The sequence below is a fragment of the Harpia harpyja genome, chromosome 16 (assembly GCF_026419915.1).
Source record: "Harpia harpyja isolate bHarHar1 chromosome 16, bHarHar1 primary haplotype, whole genome shotgun sequence".
NCBI lineage: Eukaryota > Metazoa > Chordata > Aves > Accipitriformes > Accipitridae > Harpia > Harpia harpyja.
Window position 1 is genome coordinate 25,289,276 of NC_068955.1, and position 22,704 is coordinate 25,311,979.

General features: G+C 35.5%; 1 protein-coding gene across 1 annotated transcript in view; it reads right to left on the reverse strand.

Moving 5' to 3' along the window:
* The window catches only part of ELP4 (elongator acetyltransferase complex subunit 4), a 154,419-nt gene that overhangs the window by 61,750 nt on the left and 69,965 nt on the right, over positions 1–22,704 (reverse strand). The window lies entirely within an intron of this gene.

Consider the following 22,704-nt stretch of genomic DNA (forward strand, 5'->3'; position numbering starts at 1 on the left):
AACTTACATGCTGAACTAATTTAAGACTTAGGCTATGTTGATGAAATCCTAACACAACAAGTTAGTGACTTCTGGCTTTGCTTAAGAAGATAAGGACTGGCACTGTTAGCCTGAACAGCTCTCCCAGCCTCATCCTAATAGAGTTGTAAAACACTATTCTTGCTGCAGCCAAAGGATTAGAGATAGGGTCAGGGGGTGTGTGTGTATGTGGAGCTCTCTCCGCAGTACAATTAATTTTCTTTGCACGGTCTCACCTGTAGTGGCAAACAGGGTCAAAAGCCATGACTGGCAGAACTCTTCTCCAGCTTTCTCTCCTGATGTTGCCTTTCTTTTTCTTCTTCCCTTCCCTTTGCAAAAGAAATAGGAGGAAATGCAAGGTTTTTCCTCTTCCTGTACATCTCAGTTGAACAGGAAGTTTTTGATTGCTGCAGGGCTTGGCAAAGATAAAGGCAGCAACCATATAGGGAAAAAAGATTGAAGGTTCCTGAGGGGCTGCTGGAGAAGGAGGTAGTCTTAGGAAAATGGCATTTTACAAGAGAGGGAGAGAGAGAAACCAGGAGAGTTAGACCAGGAGCAAGCTTTTGTCCAGCTAAGAAATGGGACCACGGAGACTCCTTTAGCCTTAAACATTAGTCCAGAATGACAGGACTGAGATCTAAGTTTTGATGACAGACTCAGGAGAACAAATGAACCTGGTTCACTCAGCAAAGCAACACATCACCCTTCCAACTGTTGAGAAGGAACTTCCTTGCAGGGGAGAAAGAAGTGTACTTTAACAGTGAGATCTACTCATCATCTGTGCTGTTGTGTGGAGTCTGGCATGGTTAGAATACCAAAACCCTAAAGCTTTCTGCAAGAAAGATGGGAGAAATGGGGACAGAGAACTGGCAAACAGATGTTTTGCTTGTGACCTCTATTCAGCTAATTTGATGAAATTTCCCAGTCCAGGTCCAGCAGACTATAGCATTCAGCAGACTACCACTTTAACTCTCAGTGTCCCAGTCCAAAGGTCAACTGCTGCACATTAAATAGAAATACATTGTATATACCATGGGGGGTGGGGGTGGGTGGGTGATACCTACCACTGTCTGAACAACATAGCTTCAGAAACAGCAATAATTGCTTTTAGAATGAGAACTGTCCGAGTACATCAGCTGTAGCCAGGCTTGCACACCTTGTACTTCTTGTCATTTACAAGACATTGTGTAAGCATATTGCCTTGTATGTTTTGATAGAATGATGATAGAATGAAAACCCAGTACCTTAACTCACCCAATCTGAAATCTATCTTGGTGAAAGTATGGTCTTATGACTACTTTGTCCCTCCTTGCCCTAATAAATTTGAGAGCCTGAACATCAGGGAGAGGATACCTTGACTGTTTACCCTTAGGTGTAGACTACTGCACAGTCCAAGTTGCAGCATGACAGGCAGTATCTTGACTGTTCCTTGTCAATCAGTCATCTACATCCTGAAAAGGAGGCATGCTAATTCAAATGAACAATTAACAATTGCTAGTACGTTGTTAAAAACTTTTGGAACTATGACAAGTCCGATGACAATAGTCTTGACTCGCTATAAAATGAATGTATCTCTGATGACACACTAACAAGCAAACAGAAGCAGGTGTCCTGTACATCAAAAGACAGCAAAAATCCTCTTTACGAATAAGGATATAAATGCTAGAATCATCATCCTGGATCTGAACTTGCAAATGAAGTGTAAGTTCAAGGTGGCCCAACATACTTCTTTCTCTTGTGCACAGAGAAACACTTTACAGCAAGAATCCTTGTCTCTTAGGCATTTCGTGACTCCCACTGACAGTGGGTTTGTCTTCTTTTGAAGCAGATTTATGTAACCAGGGTCCCTAAACATTACAGGACATGGAAACTGCCTAACAGCAGAAAGACAAAATGAACTGAATAAGCAATGGTGACTGTCCATAACTAATCTGTCTTACATAATCTGCAACAAGATTGATGGTACTAAGTAGGCTTATCTCCAAAAAAGTGCTAAGGCAGCAGAAGACTGAAGGTGAAAAATCCAAAAAAGGGAAATGGTTCATAGGTTTCCACTGAGAGGAGGAAAGGCAGTGTGATGAAACACCTGAATCAGCAGCCCTGTATCAATGAAAGTGGTTGGATTGATATGCTTTTCCGTTCTTTGTGACTGAAGCCAGTCTTTGAATATTCATGAAGAACAGGCTTCAGTCTGTGCAAAACGCTTTTTTCTGTCTTTGTCTTCACGGGCTCTGGGAAGAAGCAAAGACATCTAAGGATAAGCCTAGAATTTTTAATATTATGTAGAACTTTCATCGATTGTGGAGCTGAATGAAACAATTCATCAAACAGTAGTTTTCCACCAGAGATCACATTTCTTTTGGCAGATCAACACTATTAAGTCACAAGGACTCTATGTTGCTAAGGAGTTCAGAAAACAGTGGCAGTGCCCACAGCATTTGAAGCAGCTTGGTTTGAAGTTCTGATTGTCAGTTGAACTTCCATCCCAGAGGACACAGAATCCTCCTTTGAATCTCTAGGACATAAGACTGGCTATCTGGCTTGCTTTTTGTTAATGAGTTCATATTCATAGCAAGCCAAGAGTTTGGTTGCTAATCGAGTGTAGCAGTAATGAAGTTAAGGCATTAATCCAGCTGCTAAAGGCATTCCAATATTTGGGGTCTTTGTCTGAATCATAGGATCATAGAATGGTTTGGGTTGGAAGGCACCTTTAAAGATCATCTAGTCCAGCCTCCAAGAAGAGCAAGATTACCTGGATTTTCCTATCATGATTCTTAAAACAAAGACAAGGAAGGTGGGCAGATGAAGAGGAATACAGGATGAACAGGAACGTCAGCCAAAAACCAGTGACCACAGGTCAAAGATATGAACAGCATTATATAAAGAGTATACATCACAATCGCTGTCTATGTGGCCTGATTTATCACTTTACATCTAGTTCTATTTACTTCATTTTTACAGAGTTTGCAACTATATATGAAGTACATCCCAACATTAAAACTTACAGTACAAATGTTGCTAATTAAGTATTTTTCAATAGCTCTCTTGCTCTATGGCAGTGTTGCAAATTCAGTAGAAAACGTTGGAAAGTAGTTCAACATCTATAAAATGTTAAGACTTTGTTTTTAAAAATGAATGGCTTCCCAAAATTAGTTTTGAAACACAAACACGGCAACATATCACAATACCACAATGTATTGACAGACTGCTCTGACGGAAAAATCACTGTTCAATTTCAAGAGGGGATGCTATAATTTTTATCATGTTTTTCTGTTCTATTAGATGCAACACCTTTTTTTTGCATGCTATCATCTGCTAGCTGTTATAGTTTTTTCAAGACTTCTGTATATATCAGTCATTATGAGGAACACTCCTGTAATCAGAATTGTTTGCTCTGCCACAGATCATACCTGATGAAACCTAAGATTCATTCAAAGCCCCATATGTTCTTTCAGCCTTGTGCCTTAACTTTATTTTGAACTGACAACACAGTCTTATCATATATGCATTTAGGATGTACTATTAGTATTTTAAGCCAAATAACCTGAACAATGATCAGGTCTTTCTTAAACTAGTATGTAAACACTTGCTGAATCCACTAAATCCCTTGCCCCCAAAATGTCTCTCTCTAGATATATTCATGTCCTTTCTTTCATACTCTAAAAAGACCCAGTACGTTTTACATATCATGACCATTTACTTTTATGCCTCTTTGGGAGCTTGCTCTTATGAAAAAATTGAAAAAGAGTATCAGCCAAATTCCTGGAGTCAACTTTAGACAAGCCAAAGTATTCTTATTTTTAATTGTAATTGTAATCCAAGTCCCTAAGATTCATCCAACTCTCTGAAAGGGCAAATGATGCCTCTGCTATTATTTTACTTTCAGACTATCTGATTTTTTCTAAATAATGAGTTTTATAGACATATCAACCGGATGCTCATGCAGCTTTCTATTGATTCCATTTGCACAAACACATAGTGGGTCTGCTCAGTTTCACAAATCAGCAGTCTCTGCAGTACAGTTTTGTGTAAATAGCTCTCATTACTTGCAAAAAAAAACCCCAAACCCCAAATGAGTTTTTTGTACATTTTTACATAAGGTCTTTAGTCAATGGAAAGTCTGACTTGACAATTTCCTAACATCTGTCCTATCTCAGGAATTGCAATTATGTGTGGTCTATGAAGTATTTTTCAAGGGATCGATAATATGTGAAGTTTTATCAACACGGCAGAGAGAATTACATATTCTGTTTTATAAAAATTACTATTTTTTTGAAATAGAAGTTTAAAAATCTATTCTATTTTCAGTCTTCGAAAGCAATAATTTAATTTTGAGTGGATTTAAAAATTACGCTACTGTAATACAAAGGCATTGTACTGATCTCTTCTTGCTTCTACAATAACAAAGCCGTTATGAATCACCACAGTGTGTGTAGATATGGAAATTGATGGGGAAGCCTTCCCTGAATTACAGACTAGATTTGCATCAACTTTATCTGCTGGTTTTGATGTTTTAGTGTTGTAAAGACTTCTTACCAGTAGCTTCATTGCTGTCACAACTGCTGTAGTTACTTACAGTGCATGAATACCCATAGGACCTAGCAATCCCAAATCCATCAAAGTATGATCAGAGCCCGATTGTGATAAATAAGTTTACAATTCAGCCTTCCACTTTATAAGAACATAGATATTTAAGTATATACAAAAAAATGTTCAGGTAGTATTTAATTTGAACTTGGGAAACTTTCATATGTTGGTCTTACACGACACAATCTCATCCTAATTGAAGAGACCACCTCCACGTAGGAATCTGTGATTCCTGCCGTTTGTTGCATCTTGATACTTTAGAAGGCTACTATAATAGTTATCTATTTTATAAATTTATTTAGGTTGTAACTTTCCAGTGTAACTTTCATTCAGTTTTTCAAAACAGGAAATAGTTCTTTTTCCTATATAAAAACATTCATTGTATCCCAACAGTCTTGTCTGATATTGATTTAAAATGTTTCAAAGATAGGTACTGCACTTTTAAAGCCTAAAATGCCATGCACAAGTGACATTCAAGAGGATAGACAAGTTTTATGATCTACTTTGGGCACTACTGACTTCCAGTAGAAAGACCTAGTAAGATATGACACCATTTACACATGCCATATTGTGTGCTATATTTGAATGTGCAAGCACTTAAAGCCTATGTCAGCAATGGCTGAAATACATGAATTATAAAAACTGTATCAATATGCATCATTCAACATGAAGAAATACATGGAAATCCTTTTTTTACTAAAAGAACTTCTTTTTGCCTGTAAATACTTTACACAAGGCCATCTGATGATCTTATTCAGATGAATATAGAGAAGTTGCTTGGAAGAAATTACAAATAACTGCATTTTCATCTTGAAATGCAATGTTCAGTGGCTTCTATAATTGCACATAAGTACATTTAGAGATCCCAAGGCCAGAACTAGTTGCTGATGAGGGCATAACTGGGGGTTAGAAGACAAATGTAATAAATTTAAGTGTACAATTAAAGTTGACAACATTATTTAAAAAAATATACGTCAGATCTTTTTTTAAAGCCTACTGCTTATTTTAAAAAAAGATAATACATTTATTTTTCTCATTTTGGGCAGCTTCACCTTTTCTTTACAATGCACATCTTGCTTGAATATCTAATATGATACATGAAATAACCATACTACATAATTACGTTTAACAAACTATGTAAAACTGAAAGATATACCTAAGCGATAGGAAGTAGTAACTGACAGGAAATCACGCTTACAATGCTACCAAACTAATTTATTCCATAATTTCAAACTCAGATCTTTGGTGAATACACCAGGCTAGGTCACCAGCACATACCAGGACACTATGACCAATTTGCTAACAAAACTGGTGCCAGTAACAAAGTATCTCAATCACTTTAATACAGAGATTTATATATATATATATATATATAAAATCTTCATTTTAAGGCTATTTGTTAAGAATTAGGAAGTGGTCAACAAACTTAGTCCCAAAAGTGTAGTTGGTCAAGTTACCACGTATTTAATATATTACTAATCTTATGTTTTCATTTAAGTCATAAGTCACAAACCATTCTTGGGTAATTAATATGGCTGAATACACCAGAAGTCAAAATCATAGTACTATAGTACTGCAGGTTATAAAAGCAGGATCTGCCTTTTCAGTCACTGCCACTCAGTACTCCCAGAAAGGAGCTGTCACGTACGCTTCTAGGTAGACAAGGAACTGTCGCAGAAACTATTGAAGAAATAAAAATTGGAATATTGAAACCAAAAAAGAAAATCTAAGCACTGAGAAGTGACTAAAGGCCTCAGACTAACACAGAGCAATTGATCAAGACAAGCAGATATATACTTGTAAGTCTTCATAAGCAAAATAATCTTTTTTTATAGACAATGTGTTCAAGAATCAGCAGTTCACCAGGGTTTCAAGATTTAGATATATCATAAAAATATCCCAGACTGCTATGCTCTTTATTTTTAAATTATTTTTAAACCCGTAGTCACTTATAATGTCAGATGTGTAAGCCTTTACATAAAAACTGAAACTGTCTAAGTAACTGGAATCGTGATACTTCATTTTAGGAATCTATTGATAAGCCAGCATTATAATCCTTTTATGCAAGATTAAAGAAAAACTCTCTAACCAGCATCAGTCCTTACTTTAATATGAATAGCAGGATGTGAACCTTTAATTTTTCAGACTGTCGATGAATTTGCAGACCCCAGCTATCCAAATCACCCTCCCCTAATTTCTTTGGCGCTGCAGTGAGAACAAGATAGAACTTCTCCACCACCTCCAAACCCCTGTAATTTTGTTTTATAGACCATAAAAACAGTACAGCTATTTAATATGTAATAGCAGAGGCCTGAAAAAGATCTCATTTTTTTTATGACAACTGTTTCTTCTCATGTGGACAAGAACTATTATATATGAGGAAGGTCATTATGCCAAGTCACAGCATAAAGCTTTGATGTCACACAGGAAGGAATACACAAGAAAATCTCAAATCCAGACTAAAAATTTGAGAAGTTATTTTTTAAGAAGTCATGGTTAATACCAAGGGCAAAAAAAAAGAGTTCTGGAATCATGTACAAACCAAATAGTTACTACAAAGAACACGTCGAGGCAATAAGATGCAAACAGCTGTGGTTAAGTGGGTGCTCTGCTTGGGCTACCACGTCTAACATGGCAATATTGCTTTTTGTACCCATGAGAGCTGGTTTAGAGATAGCAGCATCTACACAGGGCACTGTGTCGTGCCAGAGATACACTCAAAGAAAAAAGGTTGAGAACAAAATTAATTATAATAAATAAATGAACAAATATGGAAAGCAGGACATAAATTATGGGTAGATTTAGTACACTGCTACTGTAACAAGTGAACTGAGCATGGCTGTGTGGCTGAATTATTCTTCCCTGCCTTCAGAGCAGCTGGTTACTAAGATTAATGATTTATATAATCAAAAAGGTCCTGACTCTTCTGGACTTGGTTGGCTGGAAATGCTATGGAAAGCATGATACCCATATTATTTAGCTTCCTCCCCACAATGAAAATAGATACATATACTATATTCAGCTGTCAAGCACTTCAAAAAGATTATTAATTCAGCATGAACTTAATCTGCTGAATGAAAGTGCTTGAAAAAATGTATTTCAGTTTTAAGAAAGGAGAGAAGTATGACTTGATGTGTCAGAAAGAAAATTAGGCTGATAGTCATGCCTTTATGAGTGCACCACTGAAACTCCCCTTTTCAGCAACAGGAAGGACAATTTGGCTGCAGATCTTTAGGCTTCTGTAGAAATACACAAATACAGCAAAACACACTGTTACACAAAACAGTGAGAAATCAAAACATATTCCAGAATGCAATTCTTCAGTATTTTCTATCTGGATTATCACAGAATCATGGAATCATAGAACATCTCGAGTTGGAAGGGACTCATATATCAAAACAGTGTATCTTTTAACTCAATATATTGGAACTATAGCAGAAAACTACGAAGAAATCATCTCCCTAGAAACTGAATTTTATTACCCTAACTATTCAGAAACTTTGTATTTGAACAAATTAATTATATCTGATGGAGCTAATCATACACATCACTAATGAAAGGTAGCACTCCTGATGACATAGGCTATTACCTAAACTTTTATGATAAAAGTGACTTCATACAAAAAGGATAGTACTTAGCAAAAAGCAATCCTAGAAAGCTTTTTACTCTGATGATTATTTGAGTAATCTCACCCAGAAATAAAGGGTCTGTTTTATCAGGTAACATTTGCACAGACAGCTTTTCAAACCAGTAAGTATACACACTATGAATAAATTTACAGTTTGGAAAAAAACTAAAAGATTTCTCCTATGACAGACACAGATTTTGCTTTGTCATTCTTTCTTAGGTTCTGTATTATCAAAATGCTGCAAGCAGGTGCAAGCTTTGGTAAAGGTCAACACAGTAACAGGCATCTTGTCTGATGTTTGACTAGCACTACTGGTATATTAATAGCATAACGTTCTAACAAATAATACATGACGTTTTAAATACCTCTTGAATTTTTTATCTCCTATACATCCAATATCACACTAGTTTATCTCAGAGAAAGAGTTTAACAGTTTTAATGAATTAAAAATTAGGAAATGCTTCACAAACCCAAAATGCTTTGGTTAGGAGAAAGTGGCAGCCATGCATCTGAAAACAAGGAAGTCTAAGAAAAAAAATAATCCCTGCCTATACATGCTTTGCTAAAAGTCTCTTGACACAAATAAAAGGATCCTCCCCAACATATGGAGGAGTTGCTATGCCCTTCAGGGGATGGTCTGTAGCTATGTTCACCTCAGGCACGCCAAGGAGAGGTGAATTGTCAAATGCAATTTCAATCATTGGGTGGTTTGGTTGAGGCAGATTAGTTGTACGCAATCATGATAGATAGTTTATCCCAGCCCCAAACTGCCGCTTGGGAAATCTTGCACGCAAACGAACAGAAACTCAGTCATTATTAGTGTCAAGAAGGTACACAGAGGCAAAATTTGGTTGGCAGCCAGGCAAGATGAATCAAGGCGAAAAAGTGACCAATTGCATGTTCAAAATGGAAATTGATAGGCATGTTGTAGTTTGGAAAGATTTTAAACACCAGAAAAAGTCATACATTATTAATTATTCAGAGATAAATATTTAAAAAGTCTTTCTCTATGGAGAAATACAATTTTTTAAGTCAATGTAAATTACATGTATAGTGTCCTAATTTTAAGCTTCTTTACCCCAGAAGCTTCACTATGACAGGTCAGAGCACTTCTTATTATGTAACTTTAAATTTTCCTATTCAGTAAAAATATCGCAAATTAAAAATTATCCACCAAATAAACATTTTTAAAACAAGTAAAAGGTATATTAGTTTTGATGAATTATTTGTAGGCAAAGCAACCATTGGCACCCCTCTCAGTGGAGTATAATGGTCATATTTGTCACCTTTACCTTTTCAAAGGTACCTAAATATTTAATGAACAAAACAGTGAAATCCACCTGTGTGAGCAATCACAATCTTTGCTTCTCTAATAAATAGCAAAAAATTGCTAAAAGAGAATGTCCTCAAGTTTCATTGCCTGAAGTGATATGCTCTGACAAATCTAACAGCTCTTTCTGTGTCATTCCTAATGCACTTGTCACTCAGTATTATCCATCCTCATTAATGACAATGGGAAAGTTTATCTTGGGAACACGTTTTAAATCATCCACTCTTTACAATGGGACCATGAAATCTCTTACAAAACATGAGGCGGGAACTACTCTGACAACAAAACCCCTTCCTGGCAGCTTTACTCTTAATTCCTGTTCAAGGAATAATGTGTTTATCATACAACCATACGGAACAATATATTAGATGAAATTTGAAACAAGAATAGCTGGCTTGATTTTTCAAGATAGGAAGTAATTTTACAGTATTTTTATTATGCTGAGAACAGTAAATCTTTTAGGAATGTAATTTTGTACAGAACCATACTTCCTCTTTTAGGAAAAAAAAAAGCTTAAAAAATGCTCATAAAATAGTTTGAATATTCATTAACCAAACACATCATATAAATGGTGATACGTCTCTCAATAAAAATGATCTCTAATGGACTATTCCTGGCTTTGTACAAATTCTGCTTTATTTATAGATATTTCCAACAGGTGTCTAGATTGTACATATAACAATACTCTAGTTATGCCTAATTTTCACCAGTAAATATTCCGTTTTGATTATGAGTTCTGAAAACTGATACCCCCCTATGACAATGCTATGCACTTGCAACAGATGGAATGCAACTATACACTTTACTTTGGATGCTCTAATGTAAAAACTGCAATGCTCATTGCTCCTCTTTTCATAATCTCATTCGTAACACCACCACCAACCTTCCATAAAAGCAGCAGTTACATAACTTACTTTCAAACATGTCTTCTCTTACTGCACATTCAATAAATCCTAATCTTTTGGATCAATTTGTAAAGTAATGATATAATTTCAAAACACAAACCTGAGAAACAAAAAATAACGAAAAACGAAAAATAAATGCTGCAAGAAAGTATTCCAGATATTCCTAGTTGTGTGAGCAGAGACAACTCCTACACTGAATGTGCAGAACAGTATTGTCCTAAAGGATGCAGATACACACCATGGTGTGGCTGAACAAGACAGGAGAAGCAAAAGTAGAAAAGACCATGGTACACGTATAATTTTTACTTCAGACTACACCAGGAAAAAGTGCTTCTTATATAAGGATATAAGTAATCCACTGACAGCATCGTTTCAGTGTAACACTTCTACCTTAGAGCCTTACTCTACAAACAAAGCAAAAATTTTCCTTTGTAGGTTTAGGGGCGTTTCAGTAACCTGAATCTAATTCTCATGGCTTTTTTAGAGCCAGAATGCCCTTTTCAGATCAGAAAAAAAACAACAGATGCAAGTCCACCTCAAAACTGTGTCTTTTCCATATTGTAACTGTGGTCCTGGAAGTTCCTAAAGTAGCCCATGTTTTCTTAGGACAGACAGAACAAGAACAAGCCAGTTCTTCCTTCACTGTTTCCACAGGTTTTCAAAAAACAAAACATAACAAACCAGAAATTTTCAGACTATTGCTCAAGATTTTAGCAGGCAGCAGTGATTTGTCTTCTTATTCTGCAAAACCTCACTTTATTAAAAGAAAAATTAGAAATAATGTGGCTTTTTATTTAACTGATGAGAAATAAAATACCTCATCAGTAACTTCTTATCAAAATGTAAAGGAAACCTAAAAACAACAAAACCTAACCAGGACACTAATAAAATAAAGCAAATATATGTTAATGCCTAGATATTTAAAAGTAACTACTTTCATTAGATACAAATACAAAAATAAAAATTAACCTAATACATTTAAGATGATAATAATTTACAAAATGCTTCTTTACTTAAGCAAAATGTGAATTCCATTTAACTATACAGCTCTTCAAAGCATCAGGAATCTCCTTTTAGTTACTTACTGGAATATCTGCACACATTCAATATTTATGCTATCTTTCTCTCTATCCATTTTTAAACAGAATTAAAGGAGTAGCTAAAACGCTGCCAATAAAATGACAGGAAGGCTATTTTTAGTCTAGATGATGTAGACCAAGCACAAACAGCCCATGGCTATGCTACTATTGAGGATCAGATCTAAATACAAATATTAGATTTACTTCTTATTAATTCCTTATTTTAACACAACAAGAATTACAAATTAAGTACTGGTTCATATCTCTTAATAAATACTCATCCTGGAAGGAGAACCATTTTTCCCTATATTAGAGCAACAAAAGCTCATATAACTCCTGTCACACTACTCTCTGGTAGCAAAAGGTTTGTAAAAGGGCATTTGAGGCAGCATAGGTAACCTGTAATCCGCCCAGCATTACAAAGCCTTATACCAAAAGGTGAGAACTACTGATTAAGAAGTATATGGTGTTGCCTCAGGGGCTTTAGATTGCAGACCTGAGACGTAACTGATTTAAGAGACTACAGTGTTTATTGATTAAGCAACACATTATGAAATCCCTAATAAATCAATGAGAGAAGAGATGCAATCAGTGGATAACACTACATAATAAAGAGCTGAAAATAAAATGCTTCTCAGTTAGTAAAGTATGGCAGCTCAAGTGGCTGAGGGATGTGTTTATTCTGTACATCACACATACTATATATCAAGATGGGTACAAGCTGTGGCTATCTCTACAAGCAGACTTCCCTTGGTCAGTCCCAAGAGTGTAGCTTCACCATACCCTACTTGGTTCCTACTCTCCATCTGCAAGTAAGCACTACGAATTCAGGACACTACGTCTTTAACTCCAAAAATACCCCAGAACAAGGTCTTCCTTAGTTTACTCTTTTCAGCTTCATATGATACATGAGATTGAAAATAAAAAGTGATGAATATTGTATTAACTCATCATATTCTGCTATACTTTCTGCCAATACGCAGGTAACCATCCAAACTTCAGGCTGCGTGTAGAAGCCCTTAAAAGCAAGAAGTAACAGTGAGACTCAGTACACAACCAAAACTTTTCCCCTTGTTCACCTAATTGTGTGTTGGCTCACAAATAAAAGCAAGTCAGGGTGCATGTCTGAAAACTATACTGGAACACTATAATCCTTGACTGAGAACAGTGGAATGTGACTGCCGTTGTTAAAGTTTTTCTGCCACTCACAGACCCCAAGCCTATCTACCAACTGCACAGTTCTTAACTCCTCCAGCTGGAGAGTCTAGAGCCAACCCAATGACAAGGCAGGTCACTGTATAGCTATTATCCAGACATGTGAAATGTTTTGCTTACAAATACACCATTAAGGTTCTATTCAAACCCCCAGTAGATATTCTGGGTATACCATGGAGACTTCAGAAGTTTTCTCAAGACTCAGCTATCATGGCCAAGTCATCCACCTCAAATGTTTGTATGCAGGTCACACAAAGCCTATCTTTTTCAGAACAAGTGAATGTACAGCTCCTTAGCATAGATTACTAAAGATCTTAAAACTTTAAATATTAAGAAATCAGATTATTTTAAGAATAGCAAGCACTGTTTTGGATGGAAGGTGAAATTGATTTCTCTTGCACAGTAATACTCACATCCTCCCACTTAAAAGTGACAAACTCTTTTTTATTTTTGTTTTCTGCTTTTACTTTTAAACATGACTCAAGCTGACATACTGCTCAAAGATTAGTGGTTTAATATTAGAAAAAGGTAAGTCCATTTGGTAACTGTTTTGTAAACATATGAATTTTATGGACGTCAGAGTGAAAATTCTTCAGTAATTTTTGCTATAACAGTCTTGAAGCAGGACAAAAGACAATGAAGAGCCCATGGACATTATTTTCATAAGCTAAAACCCATAGGTTTCTCAAACCTTAAATATCTGAAATGAGGCGCTTAAAGTGAATTATTTTCAGCGAGTGCTACCAGTTGTTTTCTGAAAGTCAAGCAGCCTATGGCTGGTACACGTTGGCACCCAAATTCACTTCATTTATTTATGTATTTATGGACATCCAATACAAAGCTTTGGTTATTGCACACTATACAGTTACTGCTCACTTTCTTCAGAAGGAAGGAATGAGGAAAAAGGGAGCTGAACTGTTACTTAGTAATGCCATTCAAATTCAAGCTATTATTCTGAAGGGGGTAAATACTGTGTTAATGTTAAGCTGGCCAGAAATACCCCTTTAACTTCAATAAATAATTTTTCTCCTTGGAGACAGTCTCACTTGATATTTCAAAAGCTATTGGTTTTAACATGCAATGAGAAATTTTAAATTGCATTATGCATGATAACAGAATCTTTTGAAAACCATATGTAATACAACCAAGAAAAAGCAAATTTAAAAAAAATCAAAACCATGCAACTAAAACAACTGTGAGAAAGAGAGCAATAAAGATGGCATGACCAAAATCTAAGTTTATTTATGCCTTAGGCACCGTAGTCCTCAGCCATTTTGCTTATGACAATCTACTTTTTGCACAATCCTCTTGGCCAGGAATATAAAAATAAAATGTACTCTGGAATTCAGTCACAAATAATACCCCATAATTTGGCCAAAGCAGAAAGTAGTATTTGCACAACAGTTATAGAACATTTTTTCTTCACCTACAGTACTTTCCAGTCTACGTATATTTTTTAACTCCTGTCTCCTTTCGGCGCTTTTGTTAAGTCTTTCAGACTAAGAATAATGACTAGTTTGCTCTCAATAAAAATAAAAAAAAAAAGTTCCTGTATGTTAACAGTTCAGTAAAGGGTAATATTCCTTGTGAATCAGTAAAATAAATAAATCTGCAAAATGGTATGGAACAGTTTTTGTAGAGGTGAAAAATTTAAAGAAGCCATCAATTTGTGGTTTCCTTACAGATTTATGTTCATCCAAAATCACTAATATTTTCATAAGACTGGAAATGTTATCCCTTAACCTTGAATTTGCACAATTACAATCAAACATTTTGGAATTTCTTTGATTAAGCATGTTACTAGTCATAGCAAACATTGCTCTGTTTCCCTACAAAATGACATTTTAACCTTTTCCAAGTTTTAGATAGGGCTATCTTAGAGTTTCCTAGTTTACAGAGTACTTTGAATCACTTTCTACGCAAAGATCAATAATCAAAAGCATAACAAGCAGTACTGAGACAAGAAGATCCAGATGGGTGCACATCTTCCATGTGGAGATGTAAAATCATCCTATTCTCATTATTCTCAGTAATAGCCCTGAACTCCTACTTCAATGCATTTCAATAAGGTTCAGGTATGATGTAGACCTGTGGTTGAGAAAATGTGACTTCCTATAAGCTTTAATTTTTATTTTCCTGCATTTACAGAGATATATAAAATTCAGAGGTCTGTTTTACTGTGTAAAGAAATGATTGACTTCGTTATTTGTAAAGTGAGAACATTATACAACTATGAAATATCATACTGTTATTAAAACTTGGTAGTATTTTAAAAGAGCATTTAATGGAGGTGGCACTCAGTTCCTGCTGAGAACTACTATGAATATCGTGCTTAACTCTTTTTGCTTCTTAAACACTCACCATCAATATATTTCTAACTTAGACCCACAGACCTTTGTCTAAAAAAATTTTCCACTACCGCTTTAGTGGAAAATATGCTGCTTGTAGATAAAGAGTTTTTTAATCTTTACCAATGAATATTTTTACGAAAGACCTCTTTAGCCTACCTGTCTTCTAATACTAAGAAAGTGGGAATATGTCAACTACTTTATTTGTCTGGCAAATACAAGATAAGTTGACCCATTTATTTACAGACTGAACAAGGCCAATCTATTTCATGCTGCAGCACTGACCCTTAACACAGATCCTGTGCATGAGCAGTCCATTACAATATGTACAAGTGACCTTTAATTGCATTAATGGCTTTGTTGCATGTTCTTCCATTGCGACAACACAATTATGGTATGAATATTTCTAAACAACATAATTATTTGTTTAAATAAAAATATATATGAGTTCTGTTTACTAACAAGGAACTGCAGATGCACTGTATTATAAGTGTTAAAGTTTTGAAAAATTGAATGGAGCCCTCACGTTATACTTGCATAATGTCAAACAACCCATAAAACAAAATTGATTATGAAATAAATTTCAGGATATTACAAACCTTCATACGCAATCTGAAAGTTAACAGTACCTTCCTGTATTCATCTTCAGAATATCGAAATGTTTTAATTTACTTTATTCAGTTTTACATAATAAGAAGGTGATATTTTCAAATTAAATTTTTCCACATGTTCATAAGATACAAGTGTTCTGAAATTCCATATACCACATAAAACTTATTACTTGATTTCAGTTCTATGTACCATTAGCATTCAGAGGGTTTTTCTTTTTAAATAGGAGCACTCCAAGTATTGTTTTACCTCGTTATTATAATTTAAAAATAATCTCCCAAAACTTTATCTAAATTGTACTGTCACAATTTTAAACACATTTATTTATTCAAAATTGTTTGAAAGAATGTAATACATTTTTGACAGGCAGTCTTTTACAATATTGAAATCAAATCCTTGATTTCATCAAACCCTTCATATTCTGTGCCTTATTCCTGGAAGGCTCATGCCAAAATGATTTAGTTTGATTTTCTTTAACAATGGTAGGTTGGCTTGACAGCATCTGACAAAACAATTCAGTGAAGTACACCATACCAGGTAAAGAGAACCTGAACTGGCTACTAGATGAAATAATGCAAAATGGAGCTTGGAATTATGACAGAAATAGTTCTGCAGGAGAATCTTTTTGCAGTATTATTAATTTCAGATTAAGAAAATGTTAGGGTGTTATAATTACTATCCTTTGAATTATGTTTAAATAAGCCAGTGGAAATGTCTTTATTAATATAATAGGGAAAATGGACAGGACTAATCAATGCAACTGCGGTTTGACTGGCATAAATTTCAGGTGAATTTTATTACAATGCTTTACCTCTCTCTGTCAGAAAGTTTAGTTTTATATGCAGCGTTCCCTGCATTTGAGTCCCTGAGCTGAAGTGGAACATCTAGTACTAGAGTTTGCCAGGTATGATGCTATCTGCTCAAGGCAGGCTGAGGAGAAAGAGACGTTTTCCACGTAAGCCCCGAGGGTACTTGTATTCTCAAATACATGGGCACGAGAGGCCCCAAAGATTTTATTACATTAGAAAATTAAAGAAATACACTTTCTGTAACATTTCAGAAAAGTTCTGTTTCACCTGTGAACCAGGAATACCTGTAAAGTTTCATCCACGCTCCAGGCACTGGGCAGCCAGGCGGTCACACCTGTGTTACGCTCTGGCTTGGTAAAAGCAGGTTCCGTTCTGAGGTTGTAAGGCCCTAACATGGGGTCAAGTCTTGTAATGCCCCCAGTGCATGATCTTAAAATACAGAGTTGCTTTTATCTATATACGAAGGCATATTGACTAAGCTTCCAGTATTACAACATGTATCGTGTAGCATATATTAGCTTTGGTGTAACGTTGTGTGAACTTTATCTCAGCGAACAAGAATTCATTTCCGTATTTTACTGACTGATTGCTATAGAACTACCACCGCACTTAAATTTCTAATAAACCAATGTTTTGCCTTCTGTCAGCTCTCAGGCTCACAGATTCTTTTCGTTAAAATACTGCTTAAAATAGTTCATTAATTCAAATGTTTGTTTATTTACAAAATTACTCAACTTCATAAACATCAGTGAAATATGATCAGGATTAGGGTGAGTCATTAATGAAGGCTGATTCAAATTTTCTTGGAACAAGCCTATAAGAAGTGATACTATTAGAGGTACAGGGAACACTTTCTGATTCTCACTGATAGAGAGGTTGGTAAGGCACATGTGTGTATTTTAAATATACGCTGATCCCATATGTACTGGTGACAAGGTTGATTTGTTCCTCCAGAAGAAATAGCTCATGAATAACCCTAAACCATTATGTCCATACCTGTTCTTGATGTGTTTAATGAACAATTACAAAATGTTTCTGGGAGCACAGTTCTGGCACTTGGTGACATCACCATCTCCCGAGTCACTTAGGACCAAACTCGTGCTATGCTAATACCACACTGAAGCACTGCAGACATCAGTTCTGACTTCGTTTTACCCACCTGTTTTGGTAAATAATCTATAGCAGTGGCTAACTGCACTTCTCCTTTGCAAATAAGAAGTTTACCACAGTATAGTCTGCATAAAATAAGCAATGAAAAGGGATAGAATGAAAAAAAAAAAACAACAAACCACAGAGATTTCAGATGGAAGCTACCTACGATGTATTTCCTGTTTTTAATTGCCAGATTCACCATCTTTAAAGAAAAGAGTTTTAAGTCTTCTTCCAAATACCAATGCTGGACACATAGCATACAAGTGAATATCTGGAGTTGCAATTAAATCTTGCTTATTTTGGCAAACACTAATTTTCTGATTGTCCTTTATTGACAGATGAAGAAAGGACATTATTTTAATGCCTTTGGAATCATGTATTTATTTTTAATCCTATATAGACTCAATTGCTGGGTTTTGTGATTATGTTTCCTTCCAAAGACATAACCTTTTACTCTGGCAGTTACCACCAGGAAAAATGCACTGCAGAGTGCTCCATAGTACCATATTGTATCTGCCTGCCACTGAGAAACCAGCAACTTCCCTGCCACAGGACTCCTCTAATTCTGACTTTCTTCTCCTCCTGTTAGGAAACACCTCTCAGAAAAGAATCTCCTGGAAACTTACTTATTTTTGCTGTGTGGCAATTCTTTATGTAGTACATGACACTTGGCTTCAAACTGAGCTGTCTTTTAAGGACTTTTATTCTGGTTTGCACAGGTGTTACATAGCCATTAAAAAGAAAATCACATTAGCTGGCTCTTACTTGTGTATTGATCAAATCAGAAAAAATAATTCACAACAACTATTTATTAGACAAACTATATTATACAACTTGTAGGAAAAAGCTTATTTTCTATACTATTAACAACTGACTGTTACCTGAAGACTTAAAAAATCTGCAGTAAAGCAAAACTAGGGAATTAAAAAAACCCCCTCACAAACTTTCCTATTTGCAAACATACTGAATTTATCAAAAATTTTGACTTTAAATACATAATTTCAGAGGTTTATGTTGACCAGACAGTAACAAAGGGAGTTAATCAAATATGAATCTTCTCCAACTGTCTTGTCAAACCAGGTAATGATGTCCTGCCAGCCAAACTCAGAGGGAACATGTGAAACAAATACAAAAGTAAACAGGCCTTAAGCTGCCCAAGGGAAAGTCAGCAAGATGGCAATTTCAATCATTTGGAATAATACTAAAGCAGCCTTAGGCTTCTCTCAGAATGGAAACATGTCACTGTAGCTGCAATATTTCAACAAATCAGACTGCAAAAGAAGGGAACACTTATGTAATCGCAGCCGTGGAACAGCGCTTTACGCAACGGTGAGGTGGAAAATAATTAACAGGAAATACCCCTTTTGCGCGTGATTGTAAATGTACCTAAATAACAAACAACGTTTCCTTAGAAATTTCGAGGAGTGAAAAAATCAAATTTAGGCACAGATTCCTTTAGTTTTGATACAGAAGGCTTTGGAACAACAAAGATAAAGTTCTATCAACTAAAACTATGAACATAATGTTCCTACAAACTTTATCAAATGTTGATAAAAGTTACATTCAGCGCTACAAACAAAGCAAAAAGTACTTCAAGAACAATTCTGCTGAAAAGTTTCATTAAGATGAACGGGTTGTCATATCATTTAACTGAGAAATCAAAAAATATTTCAAATATTTGGGGAACTTACCTAATCAGTAAACTTTCAGTATGTGTCTAGTCATGTAGCCATCTTTTAGTCAATCATCAGAAAATCAAAGGCAAATTGGCATGACTCAACCCAAACTTTAATACCGCATGATTGTGTCGTGTAAGCTTGTTTTGTGCGAGGGCTGCTGTGGTTTTAGCAGAGAGATTAACGACCGGACCTAAGCTGGCCTCCAAACCTTGCCCTGCTGATGCCTCAAGCCCTTTGAAGTCTGACCATCATACCTGGCAAAACAACAGTGGGAACTAGGCTGGTGTCAGATCTAATCAAGTTTCCTGCCTCAGCATAGCTAACTATGGGGTACACTAATTGGCCCAATTGCGGATTATACCTTTTGCTACAGATTCAAGACAATAATTTAGTCAAATGATGGTTTTTATCTCCTTCTAATTAAGATTCCAAAGTGGGAAGAAATAGGATTAGACAGGCTAACTTCAAAATTGTGTCCTTTAAAGTGGTATGCACATAAGATAGATCTCTAATAATGTTGCATATAATAATATATTGCTAGTAACTAACATGAAGATTTGGGAAAGCTTGATATGGCTACTGCACCTTTTACCATAAACGTCTAAGTTTTCCTGGAAAAGGTCGAGCTCATAATTTACAAATGGAAAATGAACACTCATAAATATTCATTAAAAACCATTTTCATCCTGAATTAAAAAAAAATCCCTTTAGAATACATTTCAGTCATTCTTATTTTGATGAAGAAGATACAAGAAAAACTGAAACAGTTAAATGATTCTGCAGACTCTAAAGAGGTGGAGTCCCTCCCACAAAACTGCAATCTAATAAAACAGATTTGACATTTAAGGTTTTTTACTGATGAGGGCCAAACCATAAAGAGTTATTTAACTGGTGAACAATCCAGAGATGAGAAAATCTGTGTCCCATGCTCTATTTTAAACTGTAAAAAAAGAATGGTCTAGTGGTGAAAATCCTTTTTGGAGAAATTTTACCATAAATCATAGGTTGTATATTTCTAACTTTTCTTATGTTTTTATGCTTCTTATGATTTTAAAGTGGCATTTCAAGTAGAGGTCAGTATTTTTACCCTAAATTGTGTATATAACTAAGCAGAAGCTTTCCAAAAACTGTAACGTACTCAAAATATATTTTCATTTCACATTTAAGCTACATACTAAAGAAGTCATAAACTTAGTTGTACTTTGTATAAATCACACTGTTGCTTGTAACGCACACTGTTGTGCTGCTTTATGTTTTTACCACCAGAACCAAACCTGACTGCTGACACATCACATTCTAACTGCAGAAACCCATTTTAGAAGACTATATTCACATCCCTTCTTAATTCAATTTTCCCTTGCTCCCATTTTCTTATTGACCTCATTGCTGTAGTCAGCCTAGCTGTAGTCTGCCTCCCTTAATAGTATGAGGAAGAAAAACATATGTATTATAGATCAGTGAAACGTGTACAGGAAGATCACAGTAGGACAGTGATATAACATGTTCAAAAAGGGCTAGTTTGTGTCAGTTCAGCTTATAGAAAGCATATCTCTAACAAAACCTGAAGTTATTCAAAAGGGGCTGCAGCTCAGCAATGAAGGGAGAAATTGTACAAGTGGGTCATATACGCATGTCTAGGGCAACAGGTTGTTTCAAGAGTTCCACTACACCCCTGTTCCCAACACTTCTGCCCCATGGCTAATTCAATTCTTTTTACAGAGCCTCCTGCTAAGGTATTTTTTTTGCTTCCAATTTACATTACAAATTAGAATCCCAAATTCAGATGACTGAAAAAATTATATTCTGAGTAAGGATTCACAGTGAGGAAAAAAACCCCCAACTATGCTAGTTCATAACTATAATAAATGAGAATTTACTATGCTGTGAAACGAGGGTGCACGCTTCTTTGCACTTCTGAAAACAGTAAGAACATTTATATTTTAAAACCAAACACAGACTATTGAGGTTTTTGTTTCTAATGTACTGCTCAAAAGCAGTTGTTAAAATGGTTTAATACCTCACAATGCCTGGTTTCACTAACCGCATTCTCTGGAAAGTGAGAAACATTATAAAGGAATGTCTTTAGGAAAAAAGCCCTCCTTTACGTATTTGCCTTTAAGTGGCTTCTGAAGAGGATACCTCTAGTTGAGAAACTTCTAGCACTCATGCAGAGATGACCTGCATGAAGAACTGGCTGCCTGATTAACTATTAACTACTCTCAATAGGATTAGATAATTAAAGACATTGATGACCATTAATTAGGAGGAGGGCACCTTAATTTGTCACTTGATAGGGCCCTTTCAATGATTTATAGGTTAGGGCTACTTGCAATTGTGAAGGGGAGGAGGCAGTGAAGAGAGAGAACCCTTAAGTTACCTTATCAAGTGGCCAGCTAAAAAGGGCAGAGGGTCAAATAAGGGCCAAAGTGGTCACTTAAGGGTGAAGTCCCAAACACCAAAGCAGTGCCAAGCCACATTGACCATCATTTGGTGATGGAGTAAAAAATATGCTAATTTATTGGTGGCAATTCTCTCTTTTTATGGTTTCAAGCAGTTAAGACAAGTGGTCTGCTTAAGAGCTTTTCATTTGAAAAGAGATTAAACAAAATGGTTTGTCAGGGATGCTTGGCTGTTTTATGTCTTTGTTAAAAAAAATTTGCCCAGACTGTACCGATGACTATCACATCACCCCAAAAGCCATCTTCCATCTCTAAGCATTACTTGGTTAATAAATACATCAGCTCTAATTGCTTAATAGTGCTATGTTCATTTGCTCTTTAGCAAGATTAAAATGAAATACATCTTTTGTATTACTGCCTTCTATCAGGACTGTCTGCATAAAGGTCACAGAAAAAAGTTTAAATTTAGTAGGAAATTTACTTAAGGACATTAGTGTAAATGATACTGTGTTTAAAATGACATAAAAGAGCGAAAGGTGATTTCAGTAATGCAAAGAAAATGGTTTCTGAATGCTGATAAGGACACTTATCCCTCATACCACACACAATTTTAGGCAGCATTATACATTAAAATCCCTCTACTGGGGTAATAACATGTAGCTACTTTCCCACCCACTAACACAAGTAAGAGCAAGTCATTAACATTTAATTAAATATGCTCCTGACATCCTCAGGAACATGTCACGCTTTGTTATTGAAGGTTGTGGCCTACTTTCGATGTACATTTTAAACCAAAATAAACTATTTATAACGGACCAATTTAGTGCAGCAAATGAGACATTTTTAATCAGGAGGCATATTACAATATTTTATAAAACCATTCTGAACAGCAAAACCAGAACGAAATGAATTTACAACATCTGATGCATATTTTATGTATTTCACA